This window comes from Leucoraja erinacea, chromosome 2 (assembly GCF_028641065.1).
Source record: "Leucoraja erinacea ecotype New England chromosome 2, Leri_hhj_1, whole genome shotgun sequence".
Lineage (NCBI taxonomy): Eukaryota > Metazoa > Chordata > Chondrichthyes > Rajiformes > Rajidae > Leucoraja > Leucoraja erinaceus.
The window spans coordinates 139,083,304-139,101,663 of NC_073378.1; the positions used below are offsets into that span (position 1 = coordinate 139,083,304).

General features: G+C 43.9%; 1 pseudogene; it reads left to right on the forward strand.

Moving 5' to 3' along the window:
- Positions 1-18,051, forward strand: part of LOC129716179 (NACHT, LRR and PYD domains-containing protein 3-like) — a 56,235-nt pseudogene extending 38,184 nt beyond the window's left edge.
- The last annotated feature ends 309 nt before the right edge of the window (positions 18,052-18,360 follow it).

The window sequence follows — 18,360 nt, forward strand, 5'->3', positions numbered from 1 at the left end:
ATCAGCACATCTCATGATAAGATCCTGTGATTTTAAATGTGAGTTGCAAAGAAGAGGGATCACGGGAGTTATTACAGTTCATGTGGTTGGGGAGAATTGTGCACCCTGAATTTGGCTTCCACGTAGGGCCCAGTTGTCCTCTTAATTGGGGCTTAGAACAGGACAGACACAAAGAACATCTCATAGAGCAGTGCTTTGTATCTCAAATAAGTCGACTTACTGAAGCCTTAATAATATAAACTGCAAAATACTATAAGAACCCAAATTGGTTCAATGACTCATCCTTTTTATACCTGGTGACATAGTGGTTATATACGGATTTTACATTTTCAAATAATGCATCAGTGATTAATGTTTCTGTATAGTCTTTCATCCTTGTTTATTTTAACCTTATTTTCCCAGTTATTTAGAAAATTGTCCTCCGTTTTGCCAGACAAATGGGTGCAATAAATGAACTTGCCTCCAGATCGCTGTTATTTTCCTCAACCAGGTTCACGACATCCTATGTGTATCTTTCCTCCAGCTGCTATGTCTTGCAATCTAAACACTTCCTAAATCTATTTATCGCATTGTCCATCGTGACCATTAAGTTGCCTTTATTATGTGGGCTTCATACTTCCCCAGTATGTAATCTCTTGGGTGAAAACATATTGGAAACTTGCCCAGTTTTCTTCTTGTCCAAAATTGCCTTCAGCAATACAAATATTTGCACACTGTTCGACATGTATAAAGGTTGCTGACTTTTCAGGGGTGGATTAATTTCTGTACTCACCAAAGTTTCACTTTTAAAACGAATGGAGCACAATTGAAAGAATAGCAAAAAGAGAGTGCATCTAATTTTGTTTTTACTTACATCAGTGAAACTAATTCTTCAAACTATCTTGTTCCCATTGAAGATGTTCAACAGAAGCATAAGCAGACTCTGCAGGCACAAACTGAAGAACTGAGAGTGAATACAATCCTGATGAGCGAGAAGGTTAAGGTTTTCCAGCTTGTTGATCGATACGCTGACCTGACTATAATTTCTACTCTTCGAGATCGGAGACTAATGGAACATGAGCTGCTGGCAAGAGGTCGGGACCATGAGGAGTGGAGAAAGATGCATTTCCAGGGAAAACTAAAACAAATTCGGACTAATCAATTATTCCAGAGCTGCTTTTCCCAGAGTAAATCCAGATCTGGGTGTTCGGCAGCAGTGGCCGGCGTGCCAGGCATTGGAAAAACGACAATGGTACAAAAAATTGTTTATGACTGGGCCACGGAAAAAATATACCAACACTTCCAATTTGTCTTTAGTTTCAAATTCCGGGATTTGAATACCATTAATTGTAGAACAAACCTGAGGGACTGATTATCGATCAATATCCTTACCTCCAGAATATTCTGCGAGAGGTCTGGAAGAACCCAAAGGTATTGCTGTTTATATTCGATGGGTTGGATGAATACAAAGGTAGAATTGATTTTGCTGACAGTCGGAGAGACATAGAACCTCAGCACCAGTGCCCAGATCCCGAATGGTGGTGTGAAGTGTCAGACATTGTGTACAGTTTAATCCAGCACAAGCTGCTCCCAGGGTGTTCAGTGCTAGTGACCACCCGCCCCACTGCGTTGCTTCTATTGGAAAAAGCAGAAATCAATATCTGGGCTGAAATCCTGGGATTTGTTGGTGAGGAACGGAAGAAATATTTCACCATGTTTTTTGAAGATCAGACAGTGGCAGCAGCTGTTTTCAAACATGTGAAGGAGAACGAGATCCTGTACACCATGAGCTATAACCCCTCCTACTGCTGGATCCTCGGTCTGGCACTGGGCCCCTTCTTCACACAAAGCCAAATGGACCCGAAACGAGTTCCCAAGACCATCACCCAACTATATTCCTATTATATTTTCAACATCCTGCAAAACCACGGCCGTGAGATTGACAACCCCCGTGATGTGTTACTGAGGGTTGGTCAGATGGCCTTCACAGGAGTGTCTGAGAAGACCATTGTGTTTACAGAAGAGGACTTGATCAAGAACAATCTGCAGCCATCGCAGTTCCTGTCCGGGTTCTTGATGGAACTGTTGGAAAGAGAGGAATCTGCCCGGAGTGTGGTGTACACTTTCCCGCACCTCACCATCCAAGAGTTTGCAGCCGCACTCTCACTATTTCTGACTCCAGATCCCGGGGATCTTGCGAAACTCCTCACTGAAACTCACAGCGAGGATGATGGGCGATTTGAGGTGTTTCTCCGCTTTGTCACTGGTCTCGCTTCTCCAGGGTCAGCTCAAAGCCTGGGGAAGCTTTTGGGTCCATTTTGTCATCAAACAATCTGCAGAGTGATTGACTGGGTAAAGGATGAGGTGGAACATCAGATTGGAAACTCAGGGAGTGGAGCTAGTAAAATGAGGCTCCGGAACACATTACACTACCTGTTTGAGTCTCAGAATCGGCAATTGACGAGGTCTGCACTGGGATCTGTGGAAACCCTTTCGCTCAGTGGATTACGACTAACCCCCATTGACTGTGTCGTCCTGTCTCATGTCATTGGATTCTGTGAAGCAATAAAACACCTCAATCTACGGAGCTGCAACATTCAGTGTGAAGGACTCCAACGGCTGGGATCCGGGCTGCACAAGTGTCAGGAATTGAGGTAACTATTAATTTGTCCCCAAATCTAGATGATAACATCAGGCAGCTTTGTAATTGCCTATAAATAAAAGAAAATAAATAGCTTGGTTAAAACTGTATGAAACCATATTTGCAGACATACTATAGGGGTGGTGCAGTGGGAGATTTGCTGCCTTACAGCGCTCTCCCCGTGACCGCGTGGGTTTTTTCCGGATGCTCCAGTTTCTTCCCACACTCCAAAGGCCTTCAGATTTGTAGGTTAACAAGCTTCGGTAAACAGTGTAAATTGACCCTAGTGTGTCGCATAGGGTTAGTATGCGGGGATCGGACGCGGTGGGCTGAAGGGCCTGTTTCTACACTGTATCTCTAACCCCAACTATACAAATGTGACAGAGGATTTGTCATTAATTCCCCCAGGACTGAGTGGCCTAAGTCGGCTCTTTGTCACATTTGTTGCAGATTTTATCAGTTCAGCAAATACTGATTAATCATGTTTGTGTTTTGCACTATCCGTCACACATCCATTTGCTGATATTGACATGGAGACACTAACTGTAGCAGTCGGTCTGTTGGAGCGCTCAACCCTTTATTAGAATATTGTGCAAACAACAGTACAGCATAGGAACAGGCCCTTTTGCCCACATTGTGTAAGCAAAAAACTTGATCTGGACCTCATTTAAACGTTCCTCCTCTTGCCTTACAGTTATGACAACTCTGGGATAGACTGCATCCCAGAGTACTTAAGGAAGTAGCCCCAGAAATAGTGGATGCATTAGTGATCATTTTTGAAAACTCTTTAGATACTGGATTAGTTCCTGAGGATTGAAGGGTAGCTAATGTAACCCCACTTTTTAAAAAGGGAGAGAGAGAGAGAGAAAACAGGTAATTACAGACCAGTTAGTCTAACATCGGTTGGGGAAACTGCTAGTCAGTTATTAAAGATGGGATAGCAGCACATTTGGAAAGTGGTGAAATCATTGGACAAAGTCAGCATGGATTTACGAAAGGTAAATCATGTCTGACGAATCTTATAGAATTTTTCGAGGATGTAACTAGTAGGGTAGATAAGGGAGAACTAGTGGATGTGTTATAACTGGACTTTCAGAAGGCTTTCGACAAGGTCCCACATAAGAGATTAGTATACAAACTTAAAGCATACGGTATTGGGGGTTCAGTATTGATGTGGATAGAGAACTGGCTTGCAAACAGGAAGCAAAGAGTAGGAGTAAACGGCTCCTTTTCAGAATGGCAGGCGATGACTAGTGGGATACCGCAAGGCTCAGTGCTGGGACCCCAGCTATTTAAAATATATATTAATGATTTGGACGAGGGAATTGAAGGCAATATCTCCAAGTTTGCGGATGACACGAAGCTGGGGGGCAGTGTTAGCTGTGAAGAGGATGCTAGGAGGCTGCAAGGCGACTTGGATAGGCTGGGTGAGTGGGCAAATGTATGGCAGATGCAGTATAATGTGGATAAATGTGAGGTTATCCACTTTGATGGCAAAAACAGGAAAGTAGACTATTATCTAAATAGTGGCCGATTAGGAAAAGGGGAGATGCAACGAGACCTGGGTGTCATGGTACACCAGTCATTGAAAGTAGGCATGCAGGTGCAGCAGGCAGTGAAGAAAGCGAATGGTATGTTAGCATTCATAGCAAAAGGTCTTTAAAATGATGAGAGGGATAGACAGAGTTGATGTGGACAAGCTTTTCCCTTTGAGAATAGGGAAGATTCAAACAAGAGGACATGACTTCAGAATTAAGGGACAGACGTTTAGGGGAAACATGAGGGGGAACTTCTTTACTCAGAGAGTGGTAGTGGTGTGGAATGAGCTTCCAGTGGAAGTGGTGGAGGCAGGTTCATTGGTATCATTTAAAAATACATTGGATAGGCATATGGATGAGAAGGGAATGGAGGGTTATGGTATGAGTGCAGGCAGGTGGGACTAAGGGGAAAAAAGTTGTTCGGCACAGACTTGTAGGGCCGAGATGGCCTGTTTCCGTGCTGTACTTGTTATATGGTTATATGATTTGAGTATAGGATCAGGGAGGTTCTACTGCAGTTGTACTCCAGGTGAGACCACACCTGGTGTATTGCGTACAGTTTTGGACTCCAAATCTGAGGAAAGACATTCTTGCCATAGAGGGAGTACAGAGAAGGTTCACCAGACTGATTCCTGGGATGCCAAGACTTTCATATGAAGAAAGACTGGATAGACTCTGCTTGTACACTTAAGGGGTTGGATAAGTTAGATGCAGGAAGATTGTTCCAGATGTTGGGGAAGTCCAGGACAAGGGGTTACAGTTTAAGGATAAAGGGGAAATCCTTTAGGACAGAGATGAGAAAAACATTTTTCACACAGAGACTGGTGAATCTCTGGAACTCTGCCACAGAAGGTAGTTGAGACCAGTTAATTGGCTGTATTTAAGAGGGAGTTAGATGTGGCCCTTGTGGCTAAAGGGATCATGGGGTATGGAGAGAAGGCAGGTACAGGATACTGAGTTGGATGATCAGCCATGGTCATATTGTATAGCGGTGCAGGCTCGAAGGGCCGAATGGCCTACTCCTGCACCTATTTTCTATGTTTCTATGTCCTCGAGTATTTGACATTTCCACCCCAGAAAAAGATTTGATTCTCTACTGTATGCCTCGCATAATTTTATATGGTTCTATCAGGTCTCCCCTAAACTTCCGCACCAGAGCAAACAATACAAATTTGACGAAGCCCTCCTTATAGTTAATACTAGACTAAGTGGGATCCGTTGGGTCCCATGTTCACACTGGATGGGCTGGTCCCCCGACGCAATATTCCACCCCTCCATCAATTCCAATATTGGTGGCCAGTGGGGGTGGGGGGGGCTTTTTGGAGCGCTGGTATGGGTGTTGTTGGCTGCAGGGACTACTGGTCTCCAGATGGCTAGTATGGACATTGTGGGCCAAATGGATTCTTGGGGTGGCAGCTCAGACCCTCAAGCCTGATGTACTGGCAGCTTACTTATGGCTGGTGGGCTGGCAGTTGACTCACGGCTATTCCTTGAAATTCCATTTGAAATCCAAGCAGAGTGCAAGGCCACCAAATTCAAATCCATTTTCCTACCACTCCAAGCAGGGTGCAAGGCCACCAATTTCAAGTGCAGTTTCTTACCTCTTTGAGCAGGGTGCAAGGCCACAAAATTCAGGTTCAGTTTCCAACCACTTCAAGCAGGATGCAAGGCTACCAAATTCAAGTGCAGTTTCATACCATTGAAGGAGGGTGCAAGGCCACCAAATTCAAATGCAGTTACATACCATTTGTTGCAGGGTGCAACAACACCACAGTCAAATGCAGTTTCATACCATTTCATGCAGGGTGCAAGGCCACCACATGCAAATGCATTTTCACACCATTTCAAGCAAGGCGAAACCACCATAAAACCACACAAAACACCACACTCACAGTTCAGCAGACAGTCAGTTTGTTCAGTTGATTCACAGCTCAGACAGAGTAGTGACCTCTCCCTCCCCATCATACAGAGACTGAGCCACGCCCACACTTGCGGGTTTTATAATGCCTCCCCCTTCCACCGGAAAAGGTATGGCCTTCATGGCGTGATTGACAGGAGACAGATTCTCAACATTTTTTAAACACTAATAACACTTTTATTTTTCATTGATGGGAAGAATCCTCTGCACCTGATCAGCGGAGGGGGAATGAGTAAGATGGGCAAAAATCACAGCCGTAAGTGGTAGCATTTTACCTAAAATCAATATAGTGCAAACAGGAAGTTGTCAAATTTAGACAAACAACCCGTTGCAGTGCCTTGTTACTTCAATCTAAAACCCGCCCAAACAACTATTTGCACTGCATTTTCACTTCAACCCAAACAACCATTTGCAGTACATTTTTACTTCAACCCAAACAACCATTTGCAGTGCATTTTTACTTCAACCCAAACAACTATTTGCAGTGCATTTTTACTTCAACCCAAACCGCCCCCAAACAACCCTTTGCAGCGCCTTTTCACTTCAACCCAAAAACCTCCAAACTACCATTTGCAGTGCATTTTTACTTCAACCCAAAAAACCCCCAAACAACCATTTGCAGTGCAATTTACTTCAACGCAAACCGCCCACAAACAACCATTAGCAGTGCATTTTTACTCCAACCGAAACAACCATTTGCAGTGCATTTTTACTTCAACCCAAACAACCATTAGCAGTGCATTTTTACTTCAACCCAAAAAACCATCAGCAGTGTGTTTTTACTACAACCCAAACAACCATTAGCAGTGGAGTTTTACTTCAATCCAAACAGCATTTTCATTTTCAAACCACATTACAGGCACTCACAGTTGAGTAGACATGTGTTCAGTGTTATTCAGAGCGCGGAGAGACATGACCCTCTGGCTTCCTCCATCTTGCAGAGACTGAGTGAGGCACACCACTTCCTGGTTTTATAGTCCCTCCCCCTCCCTCCAACAGGGGCAGCAGAGAGAATGGCTAATTTTTTAATACATTAATATATCTCTGATTTTTCATCGATGAGAAAAATCCTCTGCTCCAGGAAGGCGGAGGGGGGCTCTGATCGAGGTGGCCAAAAATGACGGCCGTAGGTGGCGGCGTTCTCTCAGATATCGCAACACAGTGAGCCAAAAGCGGTCAAGATCAGACTTTTAGTAATATAGATGTCTAATCTAGGCAGCATCCTAGTAAACCACTGCCCAAAGCCTTCACGTATACCCTGTGATGGGGCAACCAGAACTGCACGCAATACTCCAAATAAGATTTACCAATGTCCTATGAAGATGCAACATGACTTCTTGACTCTTATCCTCAATGGCCAGACAGATAAATGGAACCTTAATGTACTGCTTCATTACTGCTTTTTCCATTTGCATTGCAGCTTTCAGGGAGCTATGGGCATAGTCATATTGTCATACATTGTGAAAACAGACCCTTTGGTCCACCTTGGCCTATAACCCTCTAAATATATCCTAACCATGGAATTGGCCAAATGTCTCTTGAACATTATGATAGTACTTGGCTCAACTGCCTCCTCTACCAGCTCACCCTGTGTGTAAAAAACAAAGTTACTCCTCAGGTTCCTATTATATCTTTCTACTCTCACCTTAAACCTATGTCGTCTGGTTCTTGATTTCCCCCACTCTGGGCAAAAGACCATAAATGTACCCAATCTATTCCTCTCATGATCTTGTACACCACTTTAAAATCACCCCTTGTCCTCCTGCGCTCCAAAGGATAAAGTCTTAGTCTTCTCAACCACTCCCTGTAGCTCAGTCCCGCAGGATGTCCTGGCAACATCCTTGTAAAACCTCTAATCTTTCAGGTTTGACAACATCTTTCCTATAACATGATGACCAAATCTGAAAACAATACTCCAAATGTGGCCTCATCAATGTCTTACAGGACTGTAACATGACCTCCAATCTTCCAAACTCAATACTCTGATGACGGCCAATGTGCCAAAAGCCTTCTTGACCACTCCATCTACCCTGTGTTGCCACATTTAAGGAATTATGGACCAGCAATCCTAGATTCCTAGGTGGGCCGAAGGGTCTGTATCCGCTCTATCTCTAACCTAAATTAAATTGATCTGGGTCAAACTCAAGTGTTTAGTTGTCAACAACGGAACAGTGAAATTCTTACTTGCAGCAGCATAACAGACTTGTAAATGCAATGCACATAGATGATATATAATATATATATATATATATAATATATAAATAAAATGTCATTAAAGCAATGACCACAATACAAATGCATAAACCCTGAAGTCCCCAGTGCAACCAAAGATGTTCATAGTTGGGGTGAGCATTGTGTAACAGAAACATAGAAAATAGGTGCAGGAGTAGGCCATTCTGCCCCTCGAGCCTGCACCGCCATTCAATATGATTATGGCTGATCATCCACTCAGTATCCTGTACCTGCCTTCTCTCCATACCCCCTTATCCCTTTAGCCACAAGGGCCACATCTAACTCCCTCTTAAATATAGCCAATTAACGGGCTTCAACTACCTTCTGTGGCAGAGAATTCCAGAGATTCACCACTCTCTGAGTGAAAAATGTTTTTCTCATCTTGGTCCAAAAAGATTCCCCCCTTATCCTTAAACTGAGACCCCTTGTTCTAGACTTCCCCAACATCGGGAACAATCTTCCTGCATCTAGCCTGTCCAACCCCTTAAGAATTTTGTAAGTTTCTATAAGATCCCCCCTCAATCTTCTAAATTCTAGCGAGTACAAGCCGAGTCTATCCAGTCGTTCTTCGTATGAAAGTCCTGACATCCCAGGAATTAGTCTGATGAACCGTCTCTGTATTCCCTCAATGGCAAGAATGTCTTTCCTCAGATTAGGAGACCAAAACTGTACAGAATACTCCAGGTGTGGTCTCACCAAGACCCTGTACAACTGCAGTAGAACCTCCCTGCTCCTATACTCAAATCCTTTTGCTATGAATGCTAACATACCATTCACTTTCTTCACTGCCTGCTGCACCTGCATGCATACTTTCAATGACTGGTGTACCATGACACCCAGGTCTCGTTGCATCTCCCCTTTTCCTAATCGACCACCATTCAGATAATAGTCTACTTGTCTGTTTTTGCCACCAAAGTGGATAACCTCACATTTATCCACATTATACTGCATCTGCCATGCATTTTTCCACTCACCCAGCCTATCCAAGTCACCTTGCAGCCTCTTATCATCCTCCTCACAGCTAACACTGCCCCCCAGCTTCGTGTCATCTGCAACCTTGGAGATGTTGCATACAATTCCCTCGTCCAAATCATTAATATAAATTGTAAATAGCTGGGGTCCCAGCACTGAGCCTTGCGGTACCCCACTAGTCACTGCCTGCCATTCTGAAAAGGACCCGTTTACTCCTACTCTTTGCTTCCTGTCTGCCAGCCAGTTCTCTATCCACATCAATACTGAACCCCCAACACCATGTGCTTTAAGTTTGTATACTACTCTATTATGTAGACCTTGTCGAAAGCCTTCTGAAAGTCCAGAAATAACACATCCACTGGTTCTCCATTATGCACTCCACTAGTTACATCCTCGAAAATTCTATAAGATCTGTCAGACATGATTTACCTTTCATAAATCCATGCTGACTTTGTCCAATGTAGTGTTCAAGAACCTAATGGAATTGGGAACAACCATCTTAAAACTTGTGACTGTTTTCAGACTCCTATACCGTCTTCCCGATGGTAGGATGAAATGGGACCATTGCCAGGGTGGTGTGATGTTTGATGTTAGTTCTCATTTTGAGGCAGTTCCTCCAGATCCCTTCAATGGTGTGGAGGTCAGTACCTGTGACACACCTGGTAATGTTTACCATTGTCTGCAATCTCCTTTAATTAATGAGTATTCGAGTTGCCGAAGCAGGCCATGATACAATCAGTCAGTATGCTTTCTACCTTTCACCTGTACAAGTTCAAGAGACAAATAATTGACGTATCAAATTAGCTCAATCTTCTATGGAAGTGGAGGTGCTGATGAGCTCTGCATGAGTATGCTGGGCCGGACAGATCTTTACCCTCCTCATGTAATTTTCTCAATATCCTGGGACACCCAAACAGGAAGGAAGAGCGAAGGTCATTGAACCATCCATGTGTACAGAGTGGAAAACAGAAACACCAAACATTCAGTAACAAAGGGACAGAGCACAGTTTCTGGCAGTCACCTGCCACTGGGGCGAGCTAAACGTTCCCCAATCCCCATTGTCATTTCTTAGCTCTGTAATCTCACAGCCTTCCACACTGTCCCTTCATCCAGCAAATACATCTTGCTCCTCTGGCTGTTAGTCTTGCTTTCACCTTCCAATCTAGGCTTGCATACTATCATGACTGGTCTGTAAATTCTGCCGGTTAACACTTGCAAACTACCAGGCTGCGACTTTTATTAGTGTTAGGGCTTCACATGCAGCAGGAGGCTGAAAATTCCCAGCCATCCCACCCCATGTATTCGGCCATACTTGGAGAGTAAACACTGGAATACAACCTCAAATCTTTGTCTCTTCACTTGAAATAAACAGAGCTCTTTTATTGGGAGAGCTCCTCTCTTCGATTGAGAACTTCAGCAGTTGGTCACATATGACAATGTAACCCGAGATGTAACATGGATTAATGTAAGGTACAAACGCTAAATGACAGGAAATGAGAGGACAATTGTTTTACTGGGAAATTGTCCATTCCCATAAATTGCAATATTTAATTGGAATATAATAGCAACAGAAAGAGGCGGTTATCCGCAAATTTGAATGGTGGTTAATGCGTCATGAGGATATTTCTAACAGCAGTGAATGAGGACCATTAGAGGTTTCACGTCGACAGCATTATATTTGATAAATGATTGCATTCCGTGAATAACGGGAAGCTGGGCAGCAGGGCTTTTGTCAGTGACCATAATACCTGGTTAATATCCTGAAATATTTTTGGTTTTGGATCAGTTTGTTTCTTACTCAATCTGTTTGTGTTTAGACTAGGGGACAATGACCTGGGAGATTCCGGAGTGAAGCCGGTGTTTGCAGCTCTGAGGAACCCTGATTGTAAAATACAGAAATTGGAGTAAGTAACTGTGAGATGTTGTGTTCACAATGATTTTGTTTACAATCCCAGGAGTTTAGACTGAAACCAAGTTTTAATATGACCCGTATAGGCCTGCTAAAAAGTAATGGTGATTTTAACGCTCTTGTTTCTCTGCTCTTTACCATGTTTGCCAGGCTGGACAAGAGTGGTATCACATCTTCCTGCATCAAGGATCTTGCATCCGCTCTGAAAACAAACCAGTCACTGACAGAGTTGGATATGGGCATTAATAAACTGGGTGATTCGGGAATGAAACTGCTGTCTCTTGCTCTGGGAAATCCGGACTGTAAAATAAAGATACTGCGGTAAGTACCAGGCTAAGAGAGATTAGGACAGATATACTCCATCATTCTCCAACTGCCCGTGGCTATATACACTAAATGACGCCACTAACATGAGTCATTCTCCCACTCCGGAGTCAGCAATTTCGATGCACCTTATTCAAATTAAAGCAAGGCTTGCATTTGCCACAGAAGGTAGTTGAGGCCAGTTCATTGGCTATATTTAAGAGGGAGTTAGATGTGGCCCTTGTGGCTAAAGAGATCGGGGTATGGAGAGAAGGCAGGTACAGGATACTGAGTTGGATGATCAGCCATGATCATATTGAATGGTGGCAGAAGGGCCGAATGGCCTACTCCTACTTTCTATTTGTGTGTGTGACACAGCTGTTTTAACCACATGAAAGTAGATCTTGGCTGAATTCATATAAGAATTCAAAAACTTGAACTTAATCAACATGTCGAGAAAGGTATAAGAAAATACGGCTTTGGTCAAAAGTGTTCATGTTTAGACTTGAATGCAATGTTTCTTCAGCTTTCAAAACATTCTCTCCTTCGAATCTTCAGCTTTTGCAGTGGAATGGGTGAAATATTGAAATTGTAAATCAACAGCAAATTAGAGAAATGGGCGTTTCTTATGAAATGCATGGAGTTTCCAATGTGGATGTTTTCCAGAAGCAGCCTTGAGTGAGAAGGTTTGCAAGTAGCACAACTTGTTGCTGCTTTCTCCATGAAGATTTAACCAATACAGATGATTGAATTGTGGTGAAATCGGCATGCGTTTGATATTAACTATTTAATTTATCCGTGACTTATACATAACATAAGTGACTGGGGCAATCAGTGAAAGTAACATAGATTATTGTTCAATTGAATTCAAGTGTTCATGAAAGGGCTTAATTGAATAATTTGTGCTAATAGATGGTAAATATGCATTTTACAAGAATAAATGTTTCTTTGGTTTTTGGATGTCGGTTCCTTAGGCTATGGGATGTTGGCCTCACAGCTTCTTGTGCAGAAGATCTCTCCGCTGCTCTCAGGACAAACCGCTCGCTGACGGGACTAGAGCTGGGTGATAACGAGGTGGCAGATTCTGGAGTGAAGCTGTTGTCTGCAGCTCTGAGGACCACCGAGTGTAAAATGCAAAGACTGCGGTAAGTCCCTGAACGTGACAAAGAATATGCAGTCATTGATACTAAATACTGGAGCAGTCCTTCCATCAGGACACCAGCGATTGTTGCACTGGCTGCGTTTCTTCGCACAATTGCCAAAGTCGTAGACATAGAAAACATAGAAAAATGGGTACAGGAGTAGGTCATTCGGCCATCGAGCCAGCACCACCATTCAATATGATCATGGCTGATCATCTAAAATCAGTATTCCATTCCTGTTTTTTCCCCCTATCCCGTGATTCCTTTAGCCTTAAGAGCTAAATCGAACTAAAACATCCAGTGAATTCGCCTCCACAGCCTTCTGTGGCAGAGAATTCTACAGATTCACAACTCTGGGTGAAAAGGTTTTTCCTCATCTCAGTCGTAAATGGCCTATCCCTTATTCTTAAATTGTGACCCCTGGTTCCGGACTCCCCCAACGGGGAACATTTTTCCTGCATCTAGCCAGTCCAATCCTTTAAGTATACCAGGAGCTGGCTGACATCAGCAGCAGCACTTTCTGCTTGAGAGCATGTGCTTTCAGCTGATGTGTGCAACTTTGCAAAGTCCTCATAGAGGTTCACTACCTTGAGCTTGCTGCAGCTTAAACCCAGCACAAGTTCAGCAGTCCTAGTGCCTTCAATGCAGGGTCAGCAAAGCTTCACAACCATCTAATTTCAGTAGGAAAGAACTGCAAATGCTGGTTTAAATTGAAGGTAGACACAAAATGCTGGAGTAACTCAGCGGGACAGGCAGCATCACTGGAGAGAAGGAATGGGAGATGATTCAGGTCGAGACCCTTCTTCAGACAAAGAAGGGTCTCGACCCGAAATGTCACCCATTCCTTCTCTCCAGGGATGCTGCCTGTCCCGCTGAGTTACTCCAGCAATTTGTGTCAAGCATCTAATTTCAGTGACAGTTTTGACACAGGTGGCACTTCACTAACCGCCAAAACCCTTCTGGCAATGCAACCGGACACTGAGGCTCAGACGCCTTTAGTGTTAAATAATTCAGAGGCGTCTGCTGGTGAAAACCCATGTCTAGGACCAAGCTGGAAAGAACAGCGAGAACATGGCGAGTTGCCGATGACATGATGGACAGGAGCTCTGCCCATCAGTAGTATCACTATACTGAACAACCTCAGGGATTCCCTGTTTCCTACTATGTTTCTCTCCTTCACAGTTTTTGGGCTGCTGGTCTCACAGATTATTGCATTGAGGATCTCCTCTCCACACTCAGTACAATCCACTCACTGAAAGGTCTAGACCTGGGAGCAAATTCCTTGACAGACCGATCTGTCCCCGCTCTTCGCCGTCTGATACTCACCCATCCGAGTCTGGAGTAGATCTGGTGAGCATTTGCATTATTAAACATCCAAAAATCTACTTAAAGTGTTGTTGAAATATTAATTCACTCCCTGTTACTGACACTGTTGTGCAGCCTGTTTATTTCTACATCATTTCTCAATCGTTTTCAGGCTGGGACGAAATCAATTTACTTCAAATGGAGAGAATCAGCTGAAGTCGCTGCAGGGAACCAGACCAGGACTGAATGTGTCTGTATGAATAATACATTGCATAAACATTGCTACATTTTTCACAGATTACCTGCTTCTCCGAGCAACAATACTTCTGCTATGAGCCATTTTTTGTCTCCATAAAGGTTCTCAGTTCAAACTGAGCACCCATTGACTTCTATGGTAACTTGGAGAAGCGTGTGGCTTTGTAATCAGGCCCATGGAATATAGAACATTGAACACTGCAGCACAAAAACGCGGCAATCAGCCCACAATGTCAATGCCAAACATGATGCTAAGACAATCTCTAATCTCAAGTTCGATTTTCAAGTTCAAATTTATTGTCACATACAGCTGTTCTAAGTGAAAAGCAACAATACACACAGCCATATAAAATAAAATTTAACATAAACATCCACCACAGCGGAATCCACATTCCTCACTGTGATGGAAGGTTATAAAGTTCAATCATCATCCTTTTTGTTCACCCATGGTGGGGGCTGTTGAACCCTCCGCAGACACCGCTGCCGACGGTCTGAAGCCCTCTCATCAGGATGATCGCAACGCCGGCGTCGGGACGGATTGCAACACTCCGCGGCATGGAGCCCCTAAGTCGGCCTCTTCTTACCAGAGTCCGCGGGCTTCTCGGCGTTAAAGTCCATAGGCCCTGCGGTTGGAGATCTTCTGCAGGAGATCCTTGGCAAAGGATCACAGGCTCCACGATGTTAAAGTCTGCGCGCCCGCGGCCTGAAGCACTGGGCCAGTCTTTAGGAAAAACCTCACCACTCCACGTTGTTAAGCCGCAGGGGAGACGGAGATATGATATGGAGAAAAATCGCATTTCCGTCGAGATAAGTGACTGAAAAAAGTTTCCCCCAATTCCCGCACCCTCCACATAAACCAGACCAAGAAACACTTAAACATACTTTTAAAACATTCTTCAAATAATAAAAACAGAGAGGGGACAGACAGACTGTTAGCGAGGCAGCCACTATGGTGGCACCACCATAGTGCACATAGCCAATAGCCCTCCATTCCCTGCTTATCAATATGTCTATCCAAAAGTCTCTTAAATGCTGCTTTTATCTGCCACAACCACCTTTTTGCCATTGCATTCCAGGCACCCACCACGTTCAATGTTTTTAAAAAAACTTGCTCCGCACATCTTCTTTAAACTTTGCCCTTCTCACCTTACAATTATGCCCTCTAGTATTTGATTTTTCCATCCTGGAGGGAAAAAAGATTCCAACTCTCACTCCATCCATGTCTCCGACAATTATACACAATTCAATCGGGTCTCCCCACAGCTTCCAGCGTTCCAAAGGAAATGATCCAAGTCCGCCTAATCTCTCTCTGCACTTAATATCCCCTAATGCAGGCACCATCTTGTAAACCTCCCCTGCACCCTTTCCAAAGCCGCCTTATTCTTCCTGCAATGGGGCGACCAGGACTGCACGCAATACTCCAAATATGACCTAACCAAACTCCAATAAAGCATCTTGACTTTTGTTGTTCTTATACTCGGTACCTTGACCTATCAAAGCAAGCCACTTTATCTACTTGTGTTTGCACTTTCAGGGTGTTATGAACTTGGACCCAATATCCCTCTGTACATCAATACTATTAAGGGTCATGCCATTAATTGTATTTTTACTTCTTGCATTTGACCTCCTAAAGGAACTTCTACAGGCGCACAGTAGAGAGCATACTGACTGGTTATGGGGAACAAGGCAGAAGAGTTGAACAGGTACTTTGGATCCGTCTTCACTAAGGAGGGCAATCTTCCTAATGTACTAGTGGCCAGAGGATCTGGGGTGACAGAGAAACGGAAGGAAATCCACATTAGGCAGGAAATGGTGTTGGATAGACTGCTGGGACTGAAGGCTGATAAATCCCCAGGGCCAGATGGTCTGCATCCCAGGTTACTTAAGGAAGTGACTCTAGATATCATGGACGTCTTGGTGATCATTAGAGCCAGGATGTTTAGGCGCTAAAAATCTCTGAAATAGGCAGGCAAAATGAAATTACAAAAAAAGCACGAAAAAGGGCATTTATTGACAAAAAAGGCATGTATTTCCACCACCATGATATGGTGAAAAATGATAATTATAAAGGTATACATTATTGCCTGGTTGCACATAACTACCAGCATTTTTTTCAAATTACCTGGTGTTAAACTATGCTGTCTGTCAGACAGAATATGTTTCAGTTGTGAAAAACTTCTTTCTACCCCAGCTGAGGTCACTGGCGCATACCCAAAACAAGCTACAAACTCTACATTCATGTCGATATCTTGTGCAATACAACTACCTTTGAAAATTTAGCTATGTTTTGTACTTCTTCAAGATCTTTGTTAGCTAAAATCCCCCTCTCACATTTTCCTTGTATGTCTTTACCTACATCGCCAGGAACTTCAAGTACAAAGTACAGCAAGTGAAGATGTAAACAACTGAGCAATAGTTGAGCTCTTTGACTTCTCCAATACTTCCGATGTCAACAACTACTCCTTTGATGGTTGACCTGCCTCCAGTGTACCAATAGAAACATAGAAAATCGGTGCAGGAGTAGGCCATTCGGCCCTTCGAGCCTGCACCACCATTCAATATGATCATGGCTGATCATCCAACTCGGTATCCTGTACCTGCCTTCTCTCCATACCCCCTGATCCCTTTAGCCACAAGGGCCACATCTAACTCCCTCTTAAATATAGCCAATGAACTGGCCTCAACTACCTTCTGTGACAGAGAATTCCAGAGATTCACCACTGTGTGAAAAATGTTTTCCTCATACTCAGTCCTAAAAGATTTCCCCCTTATCTTTAAACTGTGGCCCCTTGTTCTGGACTTCCCCAACATCGAGAACAATCTTCCTGCATCTAGCCTGAGCAACCCCTTAATGACCACATTGGCAACATATCTCCCCATAGCATCGATTGTCTCGTCTATTGAGATCCATATTTTGTTGCATGCAATTTCATCTCCAATTTTCTGCACAACAATGTTGAAGTTGCTATCAACATAATTTTTCTGTAATGATGACTCGCTCGGTATATGTTCCTCTGTGTATTCCCCTAAAAAACCTCTGAAAGATTTGTTTTCCAAATTCCACAGTGGAATTCCAGCATCAATGAATGCTTTGCACAGGCCACATGAAATTCAGATTTGCGACTGGAGCCAGCAGTAAATGTTGTGAGGAGACAAGCTTGTGTATTTCCCGCCTTCAGTTTCTCTGCCGCCCGACTTGTGTTTAGCTGTCTGTACATGCTGGGAGATGAAATATTTCTTCTCATGATTCACTGCTTTCTCACATGCTTTGCAAAACAGCACACAGTTGTCTGTAGAGAATATATCACTCCCGTACACTCTTACCAAATCGTTCAGTTTTTTACAAGGCGTTGACTTGACTTTAGGCATTTTGACGCTTGCAGGGGTAGATCCTACAGGAGCGGGGATGCAGACCTCTACAGGCAGGCCAAGTACAAGCTGAGAAGAGGAATCAGAGCTGCCAAGGAAAGGTACTCTGAGAAGTTGAGGAGCAAGTTCTCAGCAAATTACTTCTTCAGTGTGGAAGTGTTTGCAAGTAATCACAAGCAACAAGGGGAAAAAACCCCGCTCCTTGGACAATCGTCAGCTGACCAACGACCTGAACGAGTTCTACTGCAGTTTTGATAAACAGAAACTTGGGGAGGGGGTGTAGGGTACCCCCACACCCCCTCGCCAACCAACACTTCACACCTACTCACAGCCTGACTCCAGTTTGAAAAGACTAGATCCTTCCCCACCTACACCTCTCCAATCACCACTTCACACTTCACACAAAACATCGACGACTGCTTTGGTGCCACCTCCTGCACCCGCACACAACTGACTGACTTCATCCACTTCACCACTAACTTCCATCCGGCACTCAAATACACCTGGACCATTTCCGACACTTCCCTACCATTCCTTGACCTCACTATCTCCATTGCAGGTGATAGACTTCTAACCGACATACACTATAAACCCCCTGACTCCCATGGCTATCTGGACTACACTTCTTCCCACCCTGCTTCCTGTAAGGACTCCATCCACTACTCCCAATTCCTCCGTCTACGCTGCATCTGCTCCACGGATGAGGCGTTCCACACCAGGACATCTGAAATGTCCTCACTATTCAGGGAACGGGGGTTCCCCTCCTCCACCATAAAATGAGGCTCGCACCAGGGTCT